We start from the raw sequence: 20,942 nt of genomic DNA on the forward strand, positions 1-20,942 counted from the left end.
AGGTGTTTTGTGCAGCCAGCACACAGTGGAGACAGTGTACATTTGCAGAGCTGAACAGACTGCCAAGAAAGACAGTGCCCTTCTGCTGTAAAATTCCAGTAGAAGTCCCGTGGCTGGAATGGTGACACACAAGGGGGTCTAAGGCTCACAGCGGGCTATCATAGTCCGCTTTGTAATCCTTACAAATATTGAAATATGGCTTTGTAGGGGGTAGTTTATGTAAGATGAGGTAAGTTAGCCATGGGACTTTCCCCATAGTCAAAAAGTTTGAGAGCATTGAAGAAAAGTATAGCCTTGGTAGGAAGCCAAGGAAGGGCCACCATCTTTGAAGGGTATCTTCTGTTGCTCCTGAAAATGGGCAGCTCAGCCTTTGACACAGCAGGATGCAGAGAAGGCCCACTGATGGCCTTGGCCTCAGAGACTCATCACTGTCCTTTCAGACTCCAGGTCCTGACTCTCTTGACATCATTAGAGCAGCATCCTCCATGCCCCAGGTGCTGACACAGCCTGCAAACCACACACACACACACACACACACACACACACAGAGAGAGAGAGAGAGATGCCAGTTTGTTAATTTACCCAGAAAAATACCACTAATAAGAGTACTGGTTGTTCACTTTGGCCCGATCTGCACATTGGCTTAGAATGCGGGCAGTGAGTTAAGCTTCAGAAGTGTCTCTCCATTGAGATGCTTTAGGCCGTCTCAGCAAGTCAAGGACAAGAAGATTCTGTCCAGAGCTGTTATAGTGCCTGAGTGGGTTTACCAACATTTGCCTCTGCAACACCCCACCTTTCTCTTTATTCTTATAACTGATCATTTCTTCCCACCCACCCCACTCCCCAGACAGACACATTTCGTTCTAAAGCATTCTTCAAGCAGTATGCATACAACTGGTTGGATTCTAGTGCTGCCCTTTCTGGTTCCCTGAGATTTCCCTTAGTTCACCTTAATTGGTTTCTTAGGTATCCTTAAGCTCTTGGCTCACACGTTTATAAATGATTTTTTATCTTACTTACAGAGATGACTAATTACATCAATTGTGTGTGGATTTCAGTGGTTTAACTCTTATTTAAACTGTATTTCCAAGTCTTATAACATTTCTTACTGTGGCCTTTAGGCCCTTCACCGTCTTCTTAACTAGTCTGTTGGTAGAAGCAAACCTTCCAATGTCCCAGCCCCTGAATGGCAGAGACAGACACTGAACTATGCATTCCAGCTATTATACTTCCTCTGAACTGAACATTATCCTTCCTCTGAACTGAACATTAGCCTTCACTCCTTCAATGAAGCCAGCTTTAAACATTCTTCCCACACTGCACGTGGGGAGCCATGGGGATAGTTAGCTGAACTTTCACAACACCAACTTGTTGAAAGCAGAGTAATCAAATAAATGATGAAAGCAGCTGCAAATGAGCTTGTTGCAAACTGAAAAATGAGCAACCCACGTCCTCAGTTAGGGCTAGGAGTGGAAGTTTAACGGCCCCCCTTTCAGGGTCACTTAGTTGGTTGTAGTTTACAGGATGGTCCCAGCTCTGGAGGTATCATTTGCTCCTCAAACATCTACTCGTAGCCTCCACCATGCTAGGTACGAAGTGTGGGGTAGGATGACTAAGAGATGAATGAGACATCATGCTTGCACTCCAGGAAGTCACAGTCTAGTGATGGTAGGACACTGGCTTGCTGGCAAGTGATTCCTGAAAGAAATGATGGAATAATGACTGACAAGAAGAAGAAGGGAATTACCTAAAGAGGCGTTCAACCTTGCAGGACTTCATGCAAGCACAAGGCTGTTTCTTTGCTCTAAGAGCACTCATTCCTCCTTTTCCTTTTCCGTGTCTCTTTTCTCCTGGCCTGTGGGGTCTGGCGGCTTGTCTATGTGATGGCTGCAGCTGCTGCTCTACAGAATGAGTCACCTCCACCCATCCCCCATATGAGCATCTCCGCACTCCATGAATTGTGGACATTAAGCATTCAGGATTGTGGACCTTCAGATTAAGCATAAATTTGAGCTAAAGTATTTATTTATTTATTTTTTAATTAGAGTGAAAACTCTTATTTGAATACGAATGTGCTTCCCTGCTTCATTTTGAAGCATAAGGATTGTGATAATTTCTGATGGAGAAAAGGGCACAGGAAGGCCCCCTTTAAAAAAATGGCACGTGCCCAGTATCCTGAGACCCCAGGGCCAGAAACCTTGAACTAATAAGTGACAAAAGGCAAAGGAATTAAACTAGCCACATTTAAAATGCTAACTAGGAAAGGTGGATTGATTTTGACTAAATTAAATCCCAAAACCATGTAAAATGTTCCAAGAACGTGTATTCCTGAAGATTTTGTTGTTTATAAAATGCTAGTCCAAAGTATTATGAAATCAGCAATATTTAATAAGTGTCAATCACCTTACTCAGCACTGGAAATGCTGAGCAAGACACAGTCACAGCCCTTGTGGTTTCTTAATGTTTCATCACGGTAAAAGACACAGCTTCCTAAAGCTTCTGCCTGAAGTGAAAGTTAGTCTGCGTCTCTGTCACTACCACTCTCTGCCTTCCCTTTTGTCTTTCTTTCCTCCGCTACGCTGATGATAGTCATGGACACAGTACATTGGCAACTAGCACACTGATGTCCAGGCTCTGCTTGTATGGTCCACGATGTGCTACATGATTGTATCAGTCAGGACAGACTAGGTTATGTCACAGTAACAAACAACTTTCAAATCTAAGTGACTTAAATAATAAAGGTTTCTTTTGTACTAAAGCTACGTATTCATCACAATTCAGCAGGAAACTTTGCTTATTGTAGTCACCTGGAGTCCCAGGCTGTTGGAGCAGCCACCATCTTGAATGCTGCTGGCTATTGTACCAAAGAGACAAGAAAGTTCTAAAAAGTCACAAATAGGCTCCAGGCTCCAACCTGGAAGTGTCTGTTGCGTGTCACTTCCACACAAAATTCAAAGGTCATAACTAGTTACAAGATTCCACTCAACCATAGGAATTCAAGAAGTTCAGTCTTCCCCATGCCCAGATTAAGGAAAATGAACGATTTTGCCAAGAGCACTAGCAAGCACTGCAATGGTGTGTAGCAGATTTGATATGCTGACCTAAGCCTACGGTGTTAGGCCACTGGGTGATCTCAGCCTTATCATAGTGAATCTTGCCTCTCCAGCCTCCACGGAAAGTAGAAAAAGCACGGTACTGGAAAGCTTTCCAGATAATCTGATCCCAGGGTGATCCTTCATGCTACTCTAAAGCCACATAGATAAACACAAAAAAATGATGAGGAGGGTGGGAAGCTAGTGTAATGAGATGATTAAATGTAGAGACTTAAAAACCAGACAGATTTGGGCTTGCATTCTGGTTCCACCATTTACTATTCATGTGAACTTTGGCAAATTTCTCTTTTCTGTGTCTCGGTTTTCTCATTTACAAAATGGGACTAACAAAGCTTACTTTGTAAGTTTATTGTTGGGTTGCACTAAGATAAAGCATACCCTTAGCCCAGTACCTGGTAACTTACAAGGACTCAGTAAGTGGTAACTGTCATTAGTAGTGTTAGGATTGGAATAATAAGCCAATATTAACACAATGTCTAAAAGATGATGTGTAACAAACTAAAGCATTTTTTTAATTGTTGCCTTTCCTTGAAATGCTCTAAGTATTAAGAAAAGGAGTGTGGACCGAGTGCAGTGGCTCACGCTTGTAATCCCAGCACTTTAGGAGGCCAAGGTGGGAGGACTGCTGGAGCCCAGGAGTTTGAGACCAACCTGGACAACTTAGTGAGACCTCATTGCTACAAAAAATTTTTTTAAAAGCCAGGTATGGTGGCAGGTGTCTGTAGTCCCCACTACCTGGGTGGTTGAGGTGAGAGGATTGCTTCAGTCCACGATGCTGAGGTTACAGTAAGCCATGATCAAGCCATGGCACTTTAGCCTGGGCAACAGAGCCAGACCTTATTTCAAAAAAAAAAAAAAAGAAAAAAGAAAAGGAGTACAGGAAAGAGATGAACCCAAGTATTATTCACCTGAGACACTGGTATGCGACATCTGGAATATTAATATCTTTTCCAACATACATCCTTTGGGGACACTATGTATGAAATTCCTCAAATAGGCATAGTGATGAGGAAGATAGGCTCTAGTGTCAGACTGTCTAAGTTAAAGTTCAAACTACCAATATACAGCTCTGCCACCTCAGGCAGCCTCCTTTACCTCTTCCTCATCTGTAAAATGGGGATAATAATTAACATGGCATGGAGTGACCATGTTGATTAAGTATGTTAATATACGTAAAATGCTTAGCCTAGTGCCTGACATGTAATAATGACTCAATGAATGTTAGAATTATTAAACATGAGGAAATCAAGACTCCAAAAACTTAAGTCACTTGCCTAAGATCACACAGTTAGTAATCAGAAAAATTTAGCCTCTGGTTTTTCCAAATTCAAAGCACATGTGCCTGCATTTTACCACCTCATTCTATTATTTACACTTACATAATTGCCTATAGGACTTCATTAAGCTTCTGAAATTTGGGTCAAGCCATTCTCAAGCACAGTTGAAGAAAAGCAAGAAATCATATCGTGAACTATCACAGTGGCAGAAAGTAAATGGAGTCCCTCCATTTTCAAGACTGGCCCAAACAGGCTCCTAAAGTTGCTTACCCTATAAGAAATGAGAGGTGTTACTTCACAATTTTTGATTACCCACTATTGAGTATCTATGCTTCATCAGGCTCAGTACTAGGTGAGTTGCTTGTGTTTTCTCATTTAATTTTCACACAGCTCTTTGATGGAAGTAAGCACTTATTATCCCCATTATACGGAGGAGGAAAGCTAAGATTCAAAGGGTTAAGTAACCTACTCAAGGTCACATAGGTAGAAAATGGCAAAACCTCTGAAAGATAAATTAGGTTGAAACAACCTTTATGTACAATATAATCTTATTTTTTTAAACAAAATTTTGATCAGCATCTTCCAGATCTTCAGAGTAATAAACGCTGATTAGAGAAAATGTTGAAAGAAAAGTATAAAGAAGCAGGAAATATTATCTATGACTCCACTGCCCAGTGTCACTCACTGTTAACTTTAGTACAGTTCCTTTGAGTCCTCTCTCCATCTTTCTTTTTTACTGTATAGGTGAAATCACACTATATAATTGTGTAATGCAGTTTTATTCAACTCTATAAAGTTGGTGTTATATAATCAAATAGAATAGTTATGCAACCAGTATTTTAATACACTCTACTTTTTAAGAGAAAGAAGTGAAGGACAACAAAAAGGTGATAGACCTAATTTATTTCAAAAACCCAAACAAAACACTGCCAGGCTGTGGCCTGTGGTTGCTATAAATTCCTTTCTGTTTTCCACCCCTGTTCCATCTACAGCATTGGGAATTGATGTCCATTTTGTTGACCACAATGATGATTCACAAGCATCACAGATTAAAGGACATTTAACGACACTTCCCTCCCTTGGCTTGCACATGGACAGGCCAGCACTTGAGCAGGCCTGACTACGGGACCACTCAGTGGACATCAGAAACAGGAGATGAACCACATCTCCCTCCTGTGGCCTGGATCGTGTTCCAATTTCCTCTTTTGGTCATTCTTGCTGGCTCTACAGTAGCCCTCTTGTCTCTAGGATCTAAATGTCAGGTCTTCCTTCTCTGCAGCCCTTAGACAATTCTCTGACTAACCATAGACTGTGGAAAATGGCAGCTGGATTGCCTTTGGGTGGAGTCCTTGCCCTGTGGCATAGGAAGCAAAGGAAAGGAGATAGACGCCCTTTGAGATTAATGAAAATGCTCTCAGCCTAATAAACTCGAAAAATAGCTTCCCTGTGATACAAACATGTGGCCCCTAAGGGTCCTAAAGAGAGAGCTCGGGAGGTTCCAGCTGGCCACAGAGATGCTAAAGGTCAGAAGCAGACTTTAAGGGTTTGCTGTTTTATAGGTTTAAAGACCAGGTCTGTGTTTTGATAACTGACTTGCTAATAGCTGGTCACTTGGGTTGCTTCTTCCAGCTCTTTGTTTGTTTTAAATAAGGAGATTCAGCCAGTCATAATGGGAGGAGCTGCAAAAGACTTCCCCAGTTGGGAGTGCCTGCTTGTTTTTCCTTCTGCTTGGGCATGCTGATGTGCAGGCCACACTCACAGACTCATACGTCTGAGGAGATAGCCCAAGGGAGCCCTCGATTTGTATATTTATATGGGATGTGTGTATAAGAGTGTGCTCAAGTATCAAAATACATAGGTAACCATGGGTGAAAAGAGGAATTCTGTTGCAAGAATTTAAATATACTGTTTCTCATACATTTATTTCTTCATCCATTCCTTTAACAGGCACTTACTGAGCACCCGCTGTGAGAAGTACTGTGCTATTTGCTGTGAGACCTGCTGAGATTTCTAAAAGGTGGGTCTTTATTTCTCCCCCTTCAGAAGCTTTCCATCCAATGGGGGCACTATCTGATCATTCATTAAAGCACACACGAGTCATCCACAATGAAAGATATCATGGGATAAATGCTTTGGGAATGGTACCGAAGACAGGTGCTATAAGAACCCAGAGGAGTATGTGTTCACTTTGGGCTGAAAAGACATCAAAGAAGATCAGTGGAGGAGGGAGTGGTGCGCTAGGAATCATACAGCAAATATCCAGTGGCAAGAAAAGGCACAGCATATTGGGAGTTTCAAGAAGACTGGTTTACCTGGAGAGGATTCTCATGGTAAGGTTGATTGAAATAAAATTAGAAGCCAGGAGTCAGATTGTATAGAGTCTTGAATGCCAAGTTCAGTTGACTTACACACATATAGATGAGGAAGTGGGAGGGAGGTAGCTCCCAAGGTCTCAGAAATCCAGGTGATAGGACTGAAATTATAACATAGAATGGTTCTTTACTTTCAGAATGGTTTCTAGGCCAGTAAGCCATCAATACACTCAAAGAAAATAAATTCATATGGAATCTGCCACAGTTGTAGAAAGGATATAACCTCAAAATAAAGGGTAGCCCTTTAAGTTGAATCCATTAAGAAAAGTTAAATTATGCTTATTTTTTTCACCATGACCTAGTAAAAATTCTATCACAACCACTGATATAGCTAAATCCCCTTTATTTCAACTCCAAGCTCCTCAAGGAACCTTGTTAATATCAGATGCGGCTATAGGAGAAGACATAAGAGGCTCCCTTAGTGCATTAGCTGCTACCCTGGTCTTGCACTTTGGTCTCTTGAGAACCTTGCTAGCATGAATAAGCGTCCTCAAGTGGGATCAGCTCTTGAGGCACTGGCTAAGTTACATTTCTTTTTTCTTTCTTTTTTTTTTTTTTTTTAAGAGACAGGGAGTCACTATGTTGCCCAGGCTGGTCTCAAACTCCTGGGCTCTAGCAATATTCCCATCTCATCCTCCGAAAGTAATGGGATTACAGACGTGAGCCACCATGCCTGGCTCAACCAAGTCACATTTCTGAATCTTCAAGTTTAACACTAAAAACCCTGGACTTGCCTTTGTGAATCCACCAAATGGCTCTTTCCAGACTCTGATTGGGACAGTTTACCAGCTTTCCCTCTAGGCCTCCTTAAAAAGCACCCAATCCTTCCAAATACACACAGTTCTGGGTGATGGAAAACTTTAATAGACTTAGGTGGCTTGCATATGTAAATCACCAAGAACTAAATATAATTAAAAACTTTACACTAAAAAACCCTAAATATTCATGCATTTTTTGATGATTCAAGAACTATATCACCAAAAGACATAACCAGAATATATCAGAACTCTCAAAACACAACAGAAAACAAACAACCCAATGTAAAAGATGTAATTAAACAGGCACTTAGCGAAAAAGGATAGCTAGATGATAAGTAAGTACACAAAAAGTTTTCAACAATTATTCATCATTAGGGAAATGTCCATTAAAACTACAATGTGTTACCACTGTACATAAAATAAAAAATACTGACAATACCAAGTGCTGACAAGGATGCAGAGCAACTGGAAATCTCATGCATTGCACATATGAATGCAAAGTAGTAAAGCCTCTCTGGACCATGGTTTGGCAATTCCTTATAAAGTTAAACATGCAGAAACCATGTGACCCAACAATCCCATCCCTCAGGTTTTTACTCTAGAGAAATGAAAGCTTATGCTCACACAAAAACCTGTACAAGTATGTTTATAGCAGCTCTAGTCAGAATCACCAAAAACTTGAAACCAGCTACCCAACTGTCCTTAAATAAGTAAATGGGTAACAAAAGCCACCTCAGAATCTTACGATTTTGGGGGGAACATTATGACCAATTAGCATCACGAGGTGGTCCCATAGAAGGAAAATGGTCATATTTTTCTTCTACTTATTAAGATTCCAGATAAAGTGATAGATAAAGTGAGGATTCCAGATAAAGTAGGCTCCTTATGTTTATAAGAAAATGTGTAAACATTAGCCACACTGTGAGTTATGAGTGTTTGTGTTGCAGCTAAATGCACAAGCATTGAGTATGAAATGCAGGTTTTGAAAGAGCAGAAGAACAAAGCATGTGAGTAGGAGAAGCAAGAGAAAGGCTGCATGTAGAATAAATAAAAGCATCTCTGTTCATCAGTGTCGACTTCAACCTCAGAACCAAAGTGAAGCAATCGTATGTATGAGTGTATGTATGTGTGTGGTCCATGTGCATTTGAAGGACCAAGAGCCTTTGATTAAATTTTTTAAAATTGAGACTCAGAATCATTCAGTGTTTTTAAAAACTGATCTCTTTAAGGAGAAGAATCCTATGTTTTGATGGACATGAGAACAGACAAACTTAAAGAATTGGGAGAGCAGGAGGCCCTGCCAGAGGAAGGCCTGTCTAAATCCACATACCAGTGCAGGCTGTCTTCGGCTGTCCTACGCGCTAAGGGACATAACTCAGCACAACCAATCCCGTGATATGTCAGCCACTGCATCCATAAACCAGTGACCACTTCTGAAGCAGTAAAAGTTATTTTGCTGCAAATCTATCTCCAGGATCCTAAATGCGTTTAATTGGGGTGAGCCATTAACTGAATTAAATAAGACATACGTTTGCCAGCAGGTGGCAATAGAGGTAATGGTGTCTCCCAAAATGTTAAACTTGCATTATTTTATATGCCAGAAATGGGAATCTTCAAAACTTGATTGGGTCCCAACTTAACTTCACTCTATCTTATATTTGCATTCGAAGATGAAATTATTCAAGCCAAGATATTGTAATCAGAAACATAAATTTTTATTTTATTAAGCTGATATTGTGCTTCATTTTCTAAGGGTGGCTCCTCCAGGAGTTTGGTATTTTTAATTGAAAAATTGGAAAAATAAAACATTATATATAGTCTCATGAGTTAGACTTATTTGTGGTCAAGGGAGGCTTTAAAAGGTGAAATAAACACTATTTTCAAATATAGCTGCCCGGCATTATTTAATAGTGGAACCCAAATTCTCTTGTGAAAAAAGACAAAGCAATTCGACCACTTTTGAATGTCAAAGATATACTAGGTTCCTAAGTGACTTTCTTAAACCTTTGCTAATTCTTTTCGCATATGAGAAAACCCTTAGGTTTCAATGGAAAAAATAAACGTTTTATTCTCACATAATTTCAAAGACTATTGTAACAGGATAGTTTGCTCTAAAGCTCGTGTCCCATCTGGAAGGCATTATTGCAAAAACATTGTACCCTACTGTCCTGATCCTAGAACTTGTAGAATGCCTGTACTTCTTCCTGCTTCACCAAACTTCTCTGATTGTCTGGCTCCTCTCTTTCGGCATAGGTTCCTGGGCTCCCGTCTAAGTCTTAGTCTCATTTCCCATGGTCCCTCTTTTTTCCTGTGGTTAATCACTCCTTTCATTTCCCACAATCTCTCTCTCATAACTGGACTTGGAATACATAATTTAGAAAAATATATACGTAGAAAATAAAAATGTTATTTAGAAAAATAAAACTCTTTCTTTCTATATTTTATGATCTTAAATTTAAAAGCTTGTTCAGTTCCATATTTCTAAAAACCAGAAATAAATAACTTGTCAATTATTTAACTTAATTTTTAACTAAGTATGCACATTCATGTGATTCAAAATTTAAAAGGTGCAAAAAGGTAGCAAAAAATTTCCCTCCTACTCTTTCTTCCAGCCAGTAGCAACTAATGCTTCAAGTTTCTGATGAATATTTCCAGAGATGGGCATATACCAGCAATTACATATATGTGCAGGTGTGTATGTGTATACATATACATGTATATATGTGTATATATGTATATATCTTTATATGTATATCTACACACACACGCACATATATATGTAGATATTCTTTATCTTTCCTGATTCTTACACAAATGACAAATAATAGCATACTTTACATAAAAGCAGCTTGCTTTTTTTTTTACTTAGCTATTATACATAGCTTGGCAATTATTCCCTATCAATCCAGAGAGAGCTTTCTCTTCCCTTTTTCATAGCCACAGAGTATTGAACTGTATGGATAGCCCGTAATTTATTTCAATCTGACCACTACACACACAACTTTGTATGTTATTAGTTAAATCATTTCTGCTTTTAGTTTCTACTTTCTTTAGGTTTATTATTATTATTCAGTTCTTTTTACTAACTCTTTGAGTCAGATGTTACTTCAGTTTAAACAAAAGATGTTACTTTTGTTTATGATTCTACATATGGAAGGCTATGAATTTTCCTCTGAGCACTGCTTTAAATTGCCGTCCTTAGGTTCTAGTATATAGTTATTTCTAAATTAGTTTCTGGCACAGAATTGGATTAGTCATCATCCTTAATTTATGATACACTCTCATCATTAGTAAATGCATAGCCATTTTTTGTTTAGTTCTTCCTTTTTTTTAACATAATTTTAAAAATATGGACCCATCACCCAACGCATCTTGACAATAACCTCCATCTACCTATATCACCCCTCCCATACCCTCCCTCTGCTTCTGTCCATACCACTCCTCCAACCATCAGAGATAAAGATCATGCTGAATTCTTTGTTTTCCATTTCCTTGCTTTCTTTTTTATATAGCTTCCTAGCTTCTGTCTATCTTCTATCTATCTTTCCTTAAAATACATTTTTATTTTAAATTTAAACATTTTATTATTTTCTGAATGTTAGGTTTGATTTTGATTTTCTTTATGATCCAAGAGTTGCTTTAAAAAGAGTTTTGGGTTTTTTTCCTAGATATTAGAATATTTTGTTGTTTTATTATCTTGTTTTATTAAGATCTGGCTATATTATATCATGAACAGAAAATGCCTCCTGCACTATTTTTACATGTTGGAATTTATTGGTGTTTTTCTTTCGGTTAAAATGTGATCACTTCTGGATATCCCATAGGATGCTCTGTATCCACCTGTCTGTCTCTCCAATTTTGGGGGCAGTGATTGCCCTGTGGACTCACTTCTCCGACAGATCTAAGAAGAGTTGCTGATTTTGTAGTTTGTTTGGCTTTTTAAATTGTATATATTTAAGGTGTACAACATGATATTTTGATATACCTATATGCAGTAAAATGCTTACTCCAGCCAAGCAAATTAACCCACCCATCATCTTCCATAGTTACTGTGTGTGTGTGTGTGTGTGTGTGTGTGTGTGTGTGTGTGTGTGTGTTAAGAGCACCTAAAATCTACTCTCTTGGCAAATTTTCAATGTATGATATGGTAGTACTAACTGTAGTCCTCATGCTGTATGTTAGATCTCTAGACTTATTCATCCTACATAACTACAAATTTGTACCCTTTGACCTATTTCTCCCCATTTCCTACCCCTCCCATACACTGATAGCCATTGTTTAACTCTCTGTGCTTGGTTTCTTACTTATGATTACAATGGAATGGTAACTTCTAAGTTCCTTATATGTCAGACTGGAAACCAGGAGTCCTTATGTCAGTATTTAAAAATCAGTTTAGAGGTGATGAACAGTTCATCCTCTCCAAACATCTCTTAGACAAATCAGCATGACTCTGAGGTGACAGTTAAGAACCAATTGACACAGGGAAGTTACGCAGGTTACCCAAGGTCATACAGCAGGCTAGAAACTGAGTGGGAATTCTATTCAGCGCCTGAACTCGCAGCCTTGTGTGCAGACCACATTGTTTGTAAACAAACGAGCTCACAGCTAAACTAGACAAATGTGCCTGAAAATAGTTACTTGTGGATGCCAAACGTGGCCTCTTATGCACAGTCAATAAGCAAAGGAATCCAAAAGTCAGTCAGGGCCCTTTGCACACGCATGATCATGAGAACCCAGCTCTGAGAGACTATGCCCCAAGGAGCGGAGGACCAGCCATCATTGATGGTGATCACAGTAATTATCCATTACGTTTGGATGGCCTCCCTCCGATTTTGAAACACTTTCACATGATTTATCTCAGAAGTTCTTGCCAGACATACTAGGAGGCTGATATTTTTTGTTTTGGTTGGTGCTTCAAGGAGGCCAGCAACTCAGCACTGGGAGCCTAACCTGCCCTAATGAGCATAAGGAAATGGGCACAAACCCTGGTTTTTAGATAAACACAAGAAGTGATCTCTGGGGTCAGATTTAAGTGGGCGAGACAGACAGCATTACTTTGACAAGGGGCAAAGTAGAAACACAGCACAGGTATGGGAACTGTGCACCTCTTGGTTACCAGTAGATAGGAGGATCCAGTCTATGATAATTTAACCCGAATGAGATACCATGACTTTATTATAATTTTTGCATCCTCTGTGTCTAGCTCAGAATATAGCATTTCGAAGACGTCCAGTAGATGCTTGAAGAATGAATGAATGAAGTATTTTCTGCACACCACCGCCAATGTATTACTCTCTGGGGTGAATAATCCTATCAGGTTAAGGGTTAGATGCTTTCAAGTAGATTTCTTAACTTGCAAAACATCATGGTAAAGATGAAAGAGAGGGCCTGTGTTTTCTCTGTTTCTTACCATGCCAAGTCTAGGTGCCTAATCCTGATTTTCAAAACTACCCATGGTCAGACCCAATGCCTACCTCTATAGCCTTTTACCCCACCACTCTCCATGTGTCCTGGTGCTCTTACTGTTCATTCTGGCCTTTTCTGCCCATCCTGGTACACCTTTCTTTGTCTCCCTTTCTATCCCAGTCATTTTATTCCAACCTCCTCTATGGAGGCTTCCTTGACTATCTTGGCCCTCAGTGATCAACTGTTCTTTTAAATTTCTTTAATCTGGAGAGTTGACATCCATATATTTTATACTCACTTTTCTCCTATGCTATTGAGTTATTTTAGGTACATGTTATGTTTGACTAGTTGGATTATATGTTCTTTAAGAATAGGGCTTGTGGCCGGGCGTGATGGCTCATGCCTATAATCCCAGCATTTTGGGAGACTGAGGCAGGTAGATCACCTGAAGTCAGGAGTTCAAGACCCACCTGGCCAACATGGTGAAACCCTGTCTCTACTAAAAATACAAAAATCAGCCGGACGTGGTGGTGGACACCTGTAATCCCAGTTACGCAGGAGGCTAAGGCAGGAGAATTGTTTGAACCCAGGATGTGGAGGTTGCAGTGAGCCAAGATCTGGCCACTGCACTCCAGCCTGGGAGACAGAGTGAGACTCCAGCAAAAAAAAAAAAAAAAAAAAAGAATAGGGCTTGTATTTAGTAGAGAACCTAGCATAGATCCAGGCACATTATGGGAGATCAATAAATAGCTTTTCACTGATTGATTAAATGTAAACACGTTATTGGAGGGGCTACTTCATTGCTTGGAAACTTCCTGAAACATGTATAGTGTTAGGTATACAATATCCTTGCCCATGCTGAGGTGTTAAAAAAAAGTTCTTCTCAAAGCCAAATGAATCGTACTCTTGGTTTCTTCCTGTCTCAGTCATCTTCCCCTTTCACTATTCAGCAGATTAACCTCCACACAGGGCCTCTGGTTGCATGCTCTCAGTCTCCTCTGGTCTCCTGCACCATTAGTTCCCTCCAGTCCTCCAGACCCATCAGCTGCCATGATGCTGCCTCCTAGATTTTCCTGCTCACCTACTGCTGAACCACACACCCAACCCTCCTTTGCTACAGTGGTCATCCAACGACATAGCCAAGAAATTATGGAAGTTTGATAGAAATTAAACCAAGGCTATGAACAATAGTGGTTAAAAGTAGAAATAAAATGATGTCATTTTGGCAGTCTGCAGGTTATCTACTAGAATCTTTCTTCCCCTTCTTCCTGGGCACATAGCATGACTATGTTTTCTGGTCTTCCTTGCAGTGAAGTAAAGTCATGTAACTAAATGACTAAATTCTTTCCAAAGATGTAAGTGGAAGTTTTGTATACCCTCAACAGGTCTGGGTCAATTATTCTGTGTTCTTCCACACTCTTTATGTGGGCTGGGTGATGTGGCCTTAAGGGTCGGTAGAGCCACAGGGTCTAAGAAGCTATGGTCCCTTAACTAGCTTGTGAAAGAGAGCTGCACTACAGCCAGGAGCACCTCCCTTGAGCAATTGTATGAGAAACAAACTTCTACTGTGTTCAAACCATTATACATTTGGCATGTATTTACGGCAGCAATTCAGTCTACCCTAACTAATATATCCATTAAGTGAATGAACAAAGGTAGAACTGTTACTGCACTCTTACTTGACTCCAGAGGAGCATATAATTGAGAAGGAAAGAATATTTGCCTAATAACAAAAGGGAAGAAAGCCATAGGTGAATGTGAGTTGTATTTGCATAAAATAGGATTGAGAAACTTTGTGCGATGAAGGTTCTTATAGCAAAGACCTGGGTTTTTCATTGTTAACTGTCTCATTGGAACTATTAATTAACCAATGGATAAAACAGAATTCCTTGGGGACAGGTTCCTTGTTAATGTGTAGGCCTTACACATATTAGGTACTCAATAAATACTTGTTAACTAAAATTAAATCAAGGGGGTAAGAATCTCAACTCCAGCCCATTTATAGAAATGGAGCATAGCCAATTCTTTTTTTTTTTTTTTTTTTTTTTTTTGACGAGTTTTGCTCTGTCACCCAGGCTGGAGTGCAGTGGCACGATCTCGGCTCACTGCATTCTCTGCCTCAGTCTTCCGAGTAGCTGGAATTACAGGCGCCCACCACCATACCCAGCTAATTTTTTTTTTTTTTTTTGTATTTTTAACAGAGACAGGGTTTCACCATCTTGGTCAGGCTGATCTTAAACTCCTGACCTCGTGATCCACCTGCCTCGGCCTCCCAAAGTGCTGGGATTACAGGCGTGAGTCACTGCGCCTGGCTGGCCAATTCTTATTAACAAAGTGTAATGTCCAAAGAAGGGAATCAAAGGTTGTAGGGTCTTAAAGCCATGTCAGATAAGAAGCACTGAGGAAATGTAAATGTCTAACCTAGAGAGAAAGAGAGAAACAGAGAGAGAGAGAGAGAGAGAGAGAGAGAGTGTGTGTGTGTGTGTGTGTGTGTGTGTGTGTGGAGGGAGATAGAGAAGGAGGGAGAGAGGTACTGAGAACCACAACTGTTGTTTAATAATTTGAAGAGCTGTCACGGGGAAGAGGAGATGTAGTCCACATTCCTTAAAAGTAAAACTGTAACTAAACTTCTGTTTTATACAAAAAGAGATTCCCAACAAGTACAGACAATGGAACAGGCTGCCTTGGAAAGGACTAAACTTTTCCTTACAGGAAGTACTTCATCCAGGGCTGCCAGTTGGGAACATTGCAGAAGGTTATCCTGCACTGAGTATGAAATTAAGAGAGTGAAATTCCCTTTGGAAGGTTCCAAGTAGTCCCAAGAGGCTTGTACTAATAAGGCATTTGGGAGACACTCTGTTCCAGGATCACCTGTGATTTCCAATAGTCTCTGTGCCAATTCCCAGTTGTTCCCACAAGGATGACTCTTTAGCTGGTTGCAAGAGGGAGGTACAAAGAAGTCTGGGAGAAAGGAAGCCATGTGCCAAGTCACAAAATCTGTTATCTGGTAGTTTATCCAAAGTCTAGCTTGTGGGGAGAGGAGAGCAGCTGATAGAGATAGACAAAGCCCTTAGCCTCCCAACATCTCCCTTACTAAATTACATCAGTTTAATGGAGCTTTTAGTCTAGAATACCTAATAGAAAGATAAAGCCAATTTGATTACCTGCATCGTGTTGGTTTTAAGAGGTCAGTACCTGGTGGGAAGAGGAAAAGCTAACTTTACCATATAGGCTTTATGAAGATCAAGCCCAGGTAGACACCAAGGAAGGAATGTCCAAAGTTGGCAGTATGAGGGCTGGAGGTATCTGGGGTGCTGGGGAACTGAAGGAGTGGGAGGAACAGTGGTGAAGGGTTTTGCCTACTCTGCAGTTTAGCCTGAGGCCTTGGTGCATCTCTGAGAACTTTCTCTGGGCTGAAGACATTGTTTGCCAACACCCAAATTGGGATGTCAGGACTTGTTTATAAACTGCAAACAGCTCACCACAGCTTAGACTCGTCTTCCCAGTCTAGGCCAGTCTGCTCTCCTCAGGTTCAAACCCAGGTCTCCTTATCCCTCTCTCTGGGAGAAAGAAGCAGGGAAGGAAAAGAAGGATGCTCTCTGTGCTAAATATCTTCCCACGAAGAAAGAGTGTATCAGCTGTCTATTCTCATGTGAGTCCAGTCACCACCTCCACCAACCCCAACAATGTATTCCTTCTGTGTTCAGTGTGATTCCAATATGACTCTACAGTTTCTTTTTCAGGGACTTCTGGAATCCATCTGCAAGGAATGCCAGCTGGTGGCTCTTAAATACCCAGAAACCTAAGAAAGAGTACTGGACAGTGCGGAAACTTAAGAAGTGGGACAAGATAGGCACTACCAGCTCTCAGGGTGTGAGAGAGGGGAGTTATGGGTGAATTGCATTCAGTGAAGGCTTCACAGAGGAAGAGAAGGCGAACCTGAGTCTTAAGATTTAGTTATACAAAGAGAAAGCAAGGGAATTTCAGGTTGGAAGGACTATGCAGGGTAAAGGGAATATAAAAGAGTCTGTTGGGAGCCAATGTGTGAGAGTCTGACTGGATGAATTTATTGGAGAAATTGAATACTCTGTACAACAACCTCTCACCACCTGCAGCCTCCAAGCGCCATGCCAGCTCTACCCATGGTTGTTTATGAGTCTCTAGACAGGAATGACCATTCCGTGGTTGAATCTGGTATATTAGAGAATGCACACATAATGTTTACCTGCAAAGAATATGGCAAAACCTCTCATGAAGTTTTAAGATCAAATGGAGAAAAGTTGCCTGCAGAAAAGCATGATTAAATAAATTTATAGATGATTCAATCACTTGACCAAATTTGTACTCATCTCTTGCCCCCAACTCTACCACTGTTTATGTGTTCCCCATCTCCGTGATGGGTTATTCATCCAATGGAAATAAATGGTAATGGATTCTTGAAAATAAGTCATCACACACAGATTAGAATGTCCCTGGAGATTCCCAGCATATGTATTGTCTCAAGAGGTACTTAAGGGATTTTTTAGGTCCTTTCTCCAGGACCTAAATGTAGGACATTTAAAAGTCATGGTTCTAAATGTTTCACATAGTACTTGGGACCTTTATATTTTCCAGTTCTAGAGTAGTGACACATTCTGTTCAGATTAACATAAGAGCATCCTAGAGCACTTAAATAATGAATGCTTCCATTTAAACCAACTCATGAAGTGTGAATAAAAAATTCAGGCTGGGCACAGTGGCTCATACCTGTATTCCCAACACTTTAGGAGGCTGAGCAGGGAGGACTGCTTGAGCCTAGGAATTTGAGACCAGCCTGGGCAATCATAGTGAGACTTTGTCTCTACAAATAAATTTTTAAAAATTATTCAGGTGTGGTAGTGTCCACCCATAATCCCAGCTACCCAGAAGGACGAGGCAGGAGTGTCACTCAAGCCCAGGTGTTTGAGGCTGCAGTGAGCTATGACTGTGCCACTGCACTCCAGCCTGGGTGACAGAGCAAAACTCTGTCTCAAGAAATAAGAATAATAATAAAGAAAAGTTCAAATGCCAATGTCACACATAATGTTTCTGCCATTGAAAAATATTATTTATGCTGTGTTTTCCCCACTAACACACTCCGACTCACACAATTAAAGTGGTTGACCTACATCCGCAAGTCCATGTCAAATATATGCAAATGAGAAGACAACAGTGAAAAGAGAGAAAGGAGACAATTGATCATAGAACGGAAGGAAGGATGGGAAATGTCTCTTATCAAGACACAAATAGAGATATCTCATTGTTTGTTTTTTTTAAGGCACCGGATCTACTGAGAAATAAATAAACATTAAAAATATATATATAATCTAAAGGACAGCCTGGATACGTGGAGCATCACAACTCAGAAAGCACTAGCAGAGTCCAGCAAACAAATTGTAAAATGCCAAAGCATCCTTTCTCTGGCATCACTTTGAAAGGCTGAGAATAGCTCTCCTCACAGGTCTTGAAGAATAAGGACCCAGCAGCAGTCTGACCTGGAAGTCACAGTAGGGAGATGTAAGTACTCTTGAAATCCCTTCTCTCCCCAGCCTCGTGAGAGTTCTGATTGAGCTTATGAGATCCAGTTTTACAAATCACAGGAGCGTATGAACTGTGGATGATCAAGGAGAGTCTTCATTTCTGAAAGACAGATGCTTCTGTGGACAAGATGAGGCTGCCCCAGAGCTGTAACAGTTTGAGCAGAAATGTCTTCCAAAGGGGAAAACATTTCCACTTTTTGTTTGGAAGCCTCACTTTTTTTCTCTGAAGTTCTTAAAACAGTAGTAATTATTGTTTTTCTAAGGGAATGTTGCTATTTTTGTCAGCATGGGCTTTGAACTACTTTGACTTTTTCTCTAATCTTGCTGGCACAGAAAAGTTGTTGGTGAGTTAATGAAAAAGGCGAACATTTTGAGTAAGATGGAAAAGCACAAAGGAAGACCTCCTTGAGATACTACCGAGACTAGAGGCTTGTCTGTGTTAGTCAGATGTTGATAGTGCCCAGGAGCCACTCTAGCACTTACAGTGTGTCATATGGTGGCAAGACAGGTACTTGTTTCAAATCGAAAGATAGGAGTGAGAGCATGTGATCAGATAAGAGGAAGGGACTCAGTTGAAAGGAGAGGGCTTCCATCACACTGGTTATTGTTGCCCCCTCTTGGAGCTTTGCCTGAGTTCAGGGGATCTGTGGGCCTTTCTCAATTATTATGTACCAGTGGACTGGGTAATCAGGAGAAAGCTGTCCATTAATCCAACCATAAGTCCAAATACAGTCAACATTTTCACACATCCGCCAACCACAATGGACACTGAAGTCTATAGGCAGCACTTAACATTTAAAAAGGGAGAGGTCTGATTAAAATGGCTTGAAAATCCCCTAAATTGTCCTTAAAGAACATTATTATACCATTGTGTGAGACCAAAATATGCCACCCCAAAATATATTGAGCTGAAGGTAATTAAGACGAAACAGATGCAGTAAAACTCTCTGCCCTTCCTCTATTTGCCTAAAAGCAGGACATAGATTTACAAAGACAATAGGTATCCTGCAGCCCATCACCCCACTTCTACCAGAAAGAACAAAGGTTAACCAGTAAAGACAGCTTGGAACTCTTATAAACCTGGCGATGGTTCCAGAGCAATCTACACAAACAAGCTTTACTAACCAGCCTTTAATTTGCCTTCCCCCAAGTTGCCACTCCTAGAGACTTAAAGTCTTTTCCCTTTGTCTTGTCACTTCCTTAAAAATTTACTGTTCTTTGTTGAAGATATTATATAAGCTGGAATTCAAAGCCACCTTTTTGAGAACTACTCCGTGGGTACCTCCATGTATATATAAAATAATGCATATTAATAAACTTCTGTTTGTTTTTCTCTTGTTAATCTGTCTTATGTTATAGGGGTCTAGATAGGGTTCCCATCTAAGAACTTCTGAAAGTTGAAGAAAAAATTATTTTTCTTTCCCTACACCATTTTTCAACAAAAGCAATGTAACTTGTGTGTTTTCCTTCAGTTGGGTAGGAGACAAAGTAGTGTACTTTTATTTAAAGGACAACTTTTTATTTTAAAAAGTTCTTGTTTCCTTAAACATAGATTCACCAATATTATGAGATCTATCTGAGAATCAAGACCAAAGAAACCAAGGGAAGAGTGGATTCACATCTCTCAGCTCGGTTCACCTAACATGCTTGCTCATTGTGTTAAAAGACGGGCAAATCATCCTTACTCTTTAAATGCTCTCTCGTGCTTTATTTGGCCTAACATATCATTGCATTCGTATCAACTAAACACAGAACTTTACTCCATAATTCATGAACATATCCTCTCCAACTCACCAAGAGCCTAAGAGAGAGCTAGAAATAAAAAGACCCAGAGCTTAAGCCTCAGGACAAATTGGCCTATGGAAAGTGCCTTTGCTTTTGGCTGCTGTCTTTCTAAATGTGTGCCCCAGATTCCAGCCCTAAATTATCACACTTTTCCCATTTATGATACCTCCTCCACCTTTAAGTGTTCTTTACACAATTCTTGGATGAGGCTTTTGGTCCAAAGACCTTGAGAAAGAAGGAAATACAGATTTATGGGAAAGGGACCTGGAAAATCTCAAACAGACACATCTTTATTGCAACCGTCGGAGTCTGTGGGAGAGAGAACAGGGCCCAGAAGGATCAGCTCTGAATTTGCTCCAACTCCAGACTTCACTCCCTTCTTTTCAAGCTCTCCACACGGGCGAACATTTTAATCTTTCAATCTCTCTCCCTCCCTCATCATTCCCTGTTTATTCACCTTTTCCATTCCCTCGTCTCATTTTCTCATTCTTTCTGATTGCCCCAGTCTCTCGCACTCATATCCTCTCGCGTATCATCTTTCTGTTGGAGCCTGCACTCATGGCCTCCTTCCAAGAGCAGCAGGTTTGAATCAGCTCCAGTTGAAAATGAAGGCAGGAGGTGGGGGTGGAGTGAGGCCAGGAGGGGAATAGCCACTTTCTGGTGGCCAATGTAC

At 40.4% G+C, this 20,942-nt stretch overlaps 1 protein-coding gene across 1 annotated transcript in view; it reads left to right on the forward strand.

The window, feature by feature from the left end:
- Positions 1-20,942, forward strand: part of BOC (BOC cell adhesion associated, oncogene regulated) — a 253,113-nt gene that overhangs the window by 92,656 nt on the left and 139,515 nt on the right. The window contains exons 6-7 of the mRNA XM_030941125.1: positions 6,338-6,407; positions 18,223-18,461. The gene's annotated coding sequence lies outside the window, so the exon portion shown is untranslated. The remainder of the gene's footprint in view (positions 1-6,337; positions 6,408-18,222; positions 18,462-20,942) is intronic.

The sequence above is a fragment of the Rhinopithecus roxellana genome, chromosome 1 (genome assembly GCF_007565055.1).
Source record: "Rhinopithecus roxellana isolate Shanxi Qingling chromosome 1, ASM756505v1, whole genome shotgun sequence".
Classification (NCBI taxonomy): domain Eukaryota; kingdom Metazoa; phylum Chordata; class Mammalia; order Primates; family Cercopithecidae; genus Rhinopithecus; species Rhinopithecus roxellana.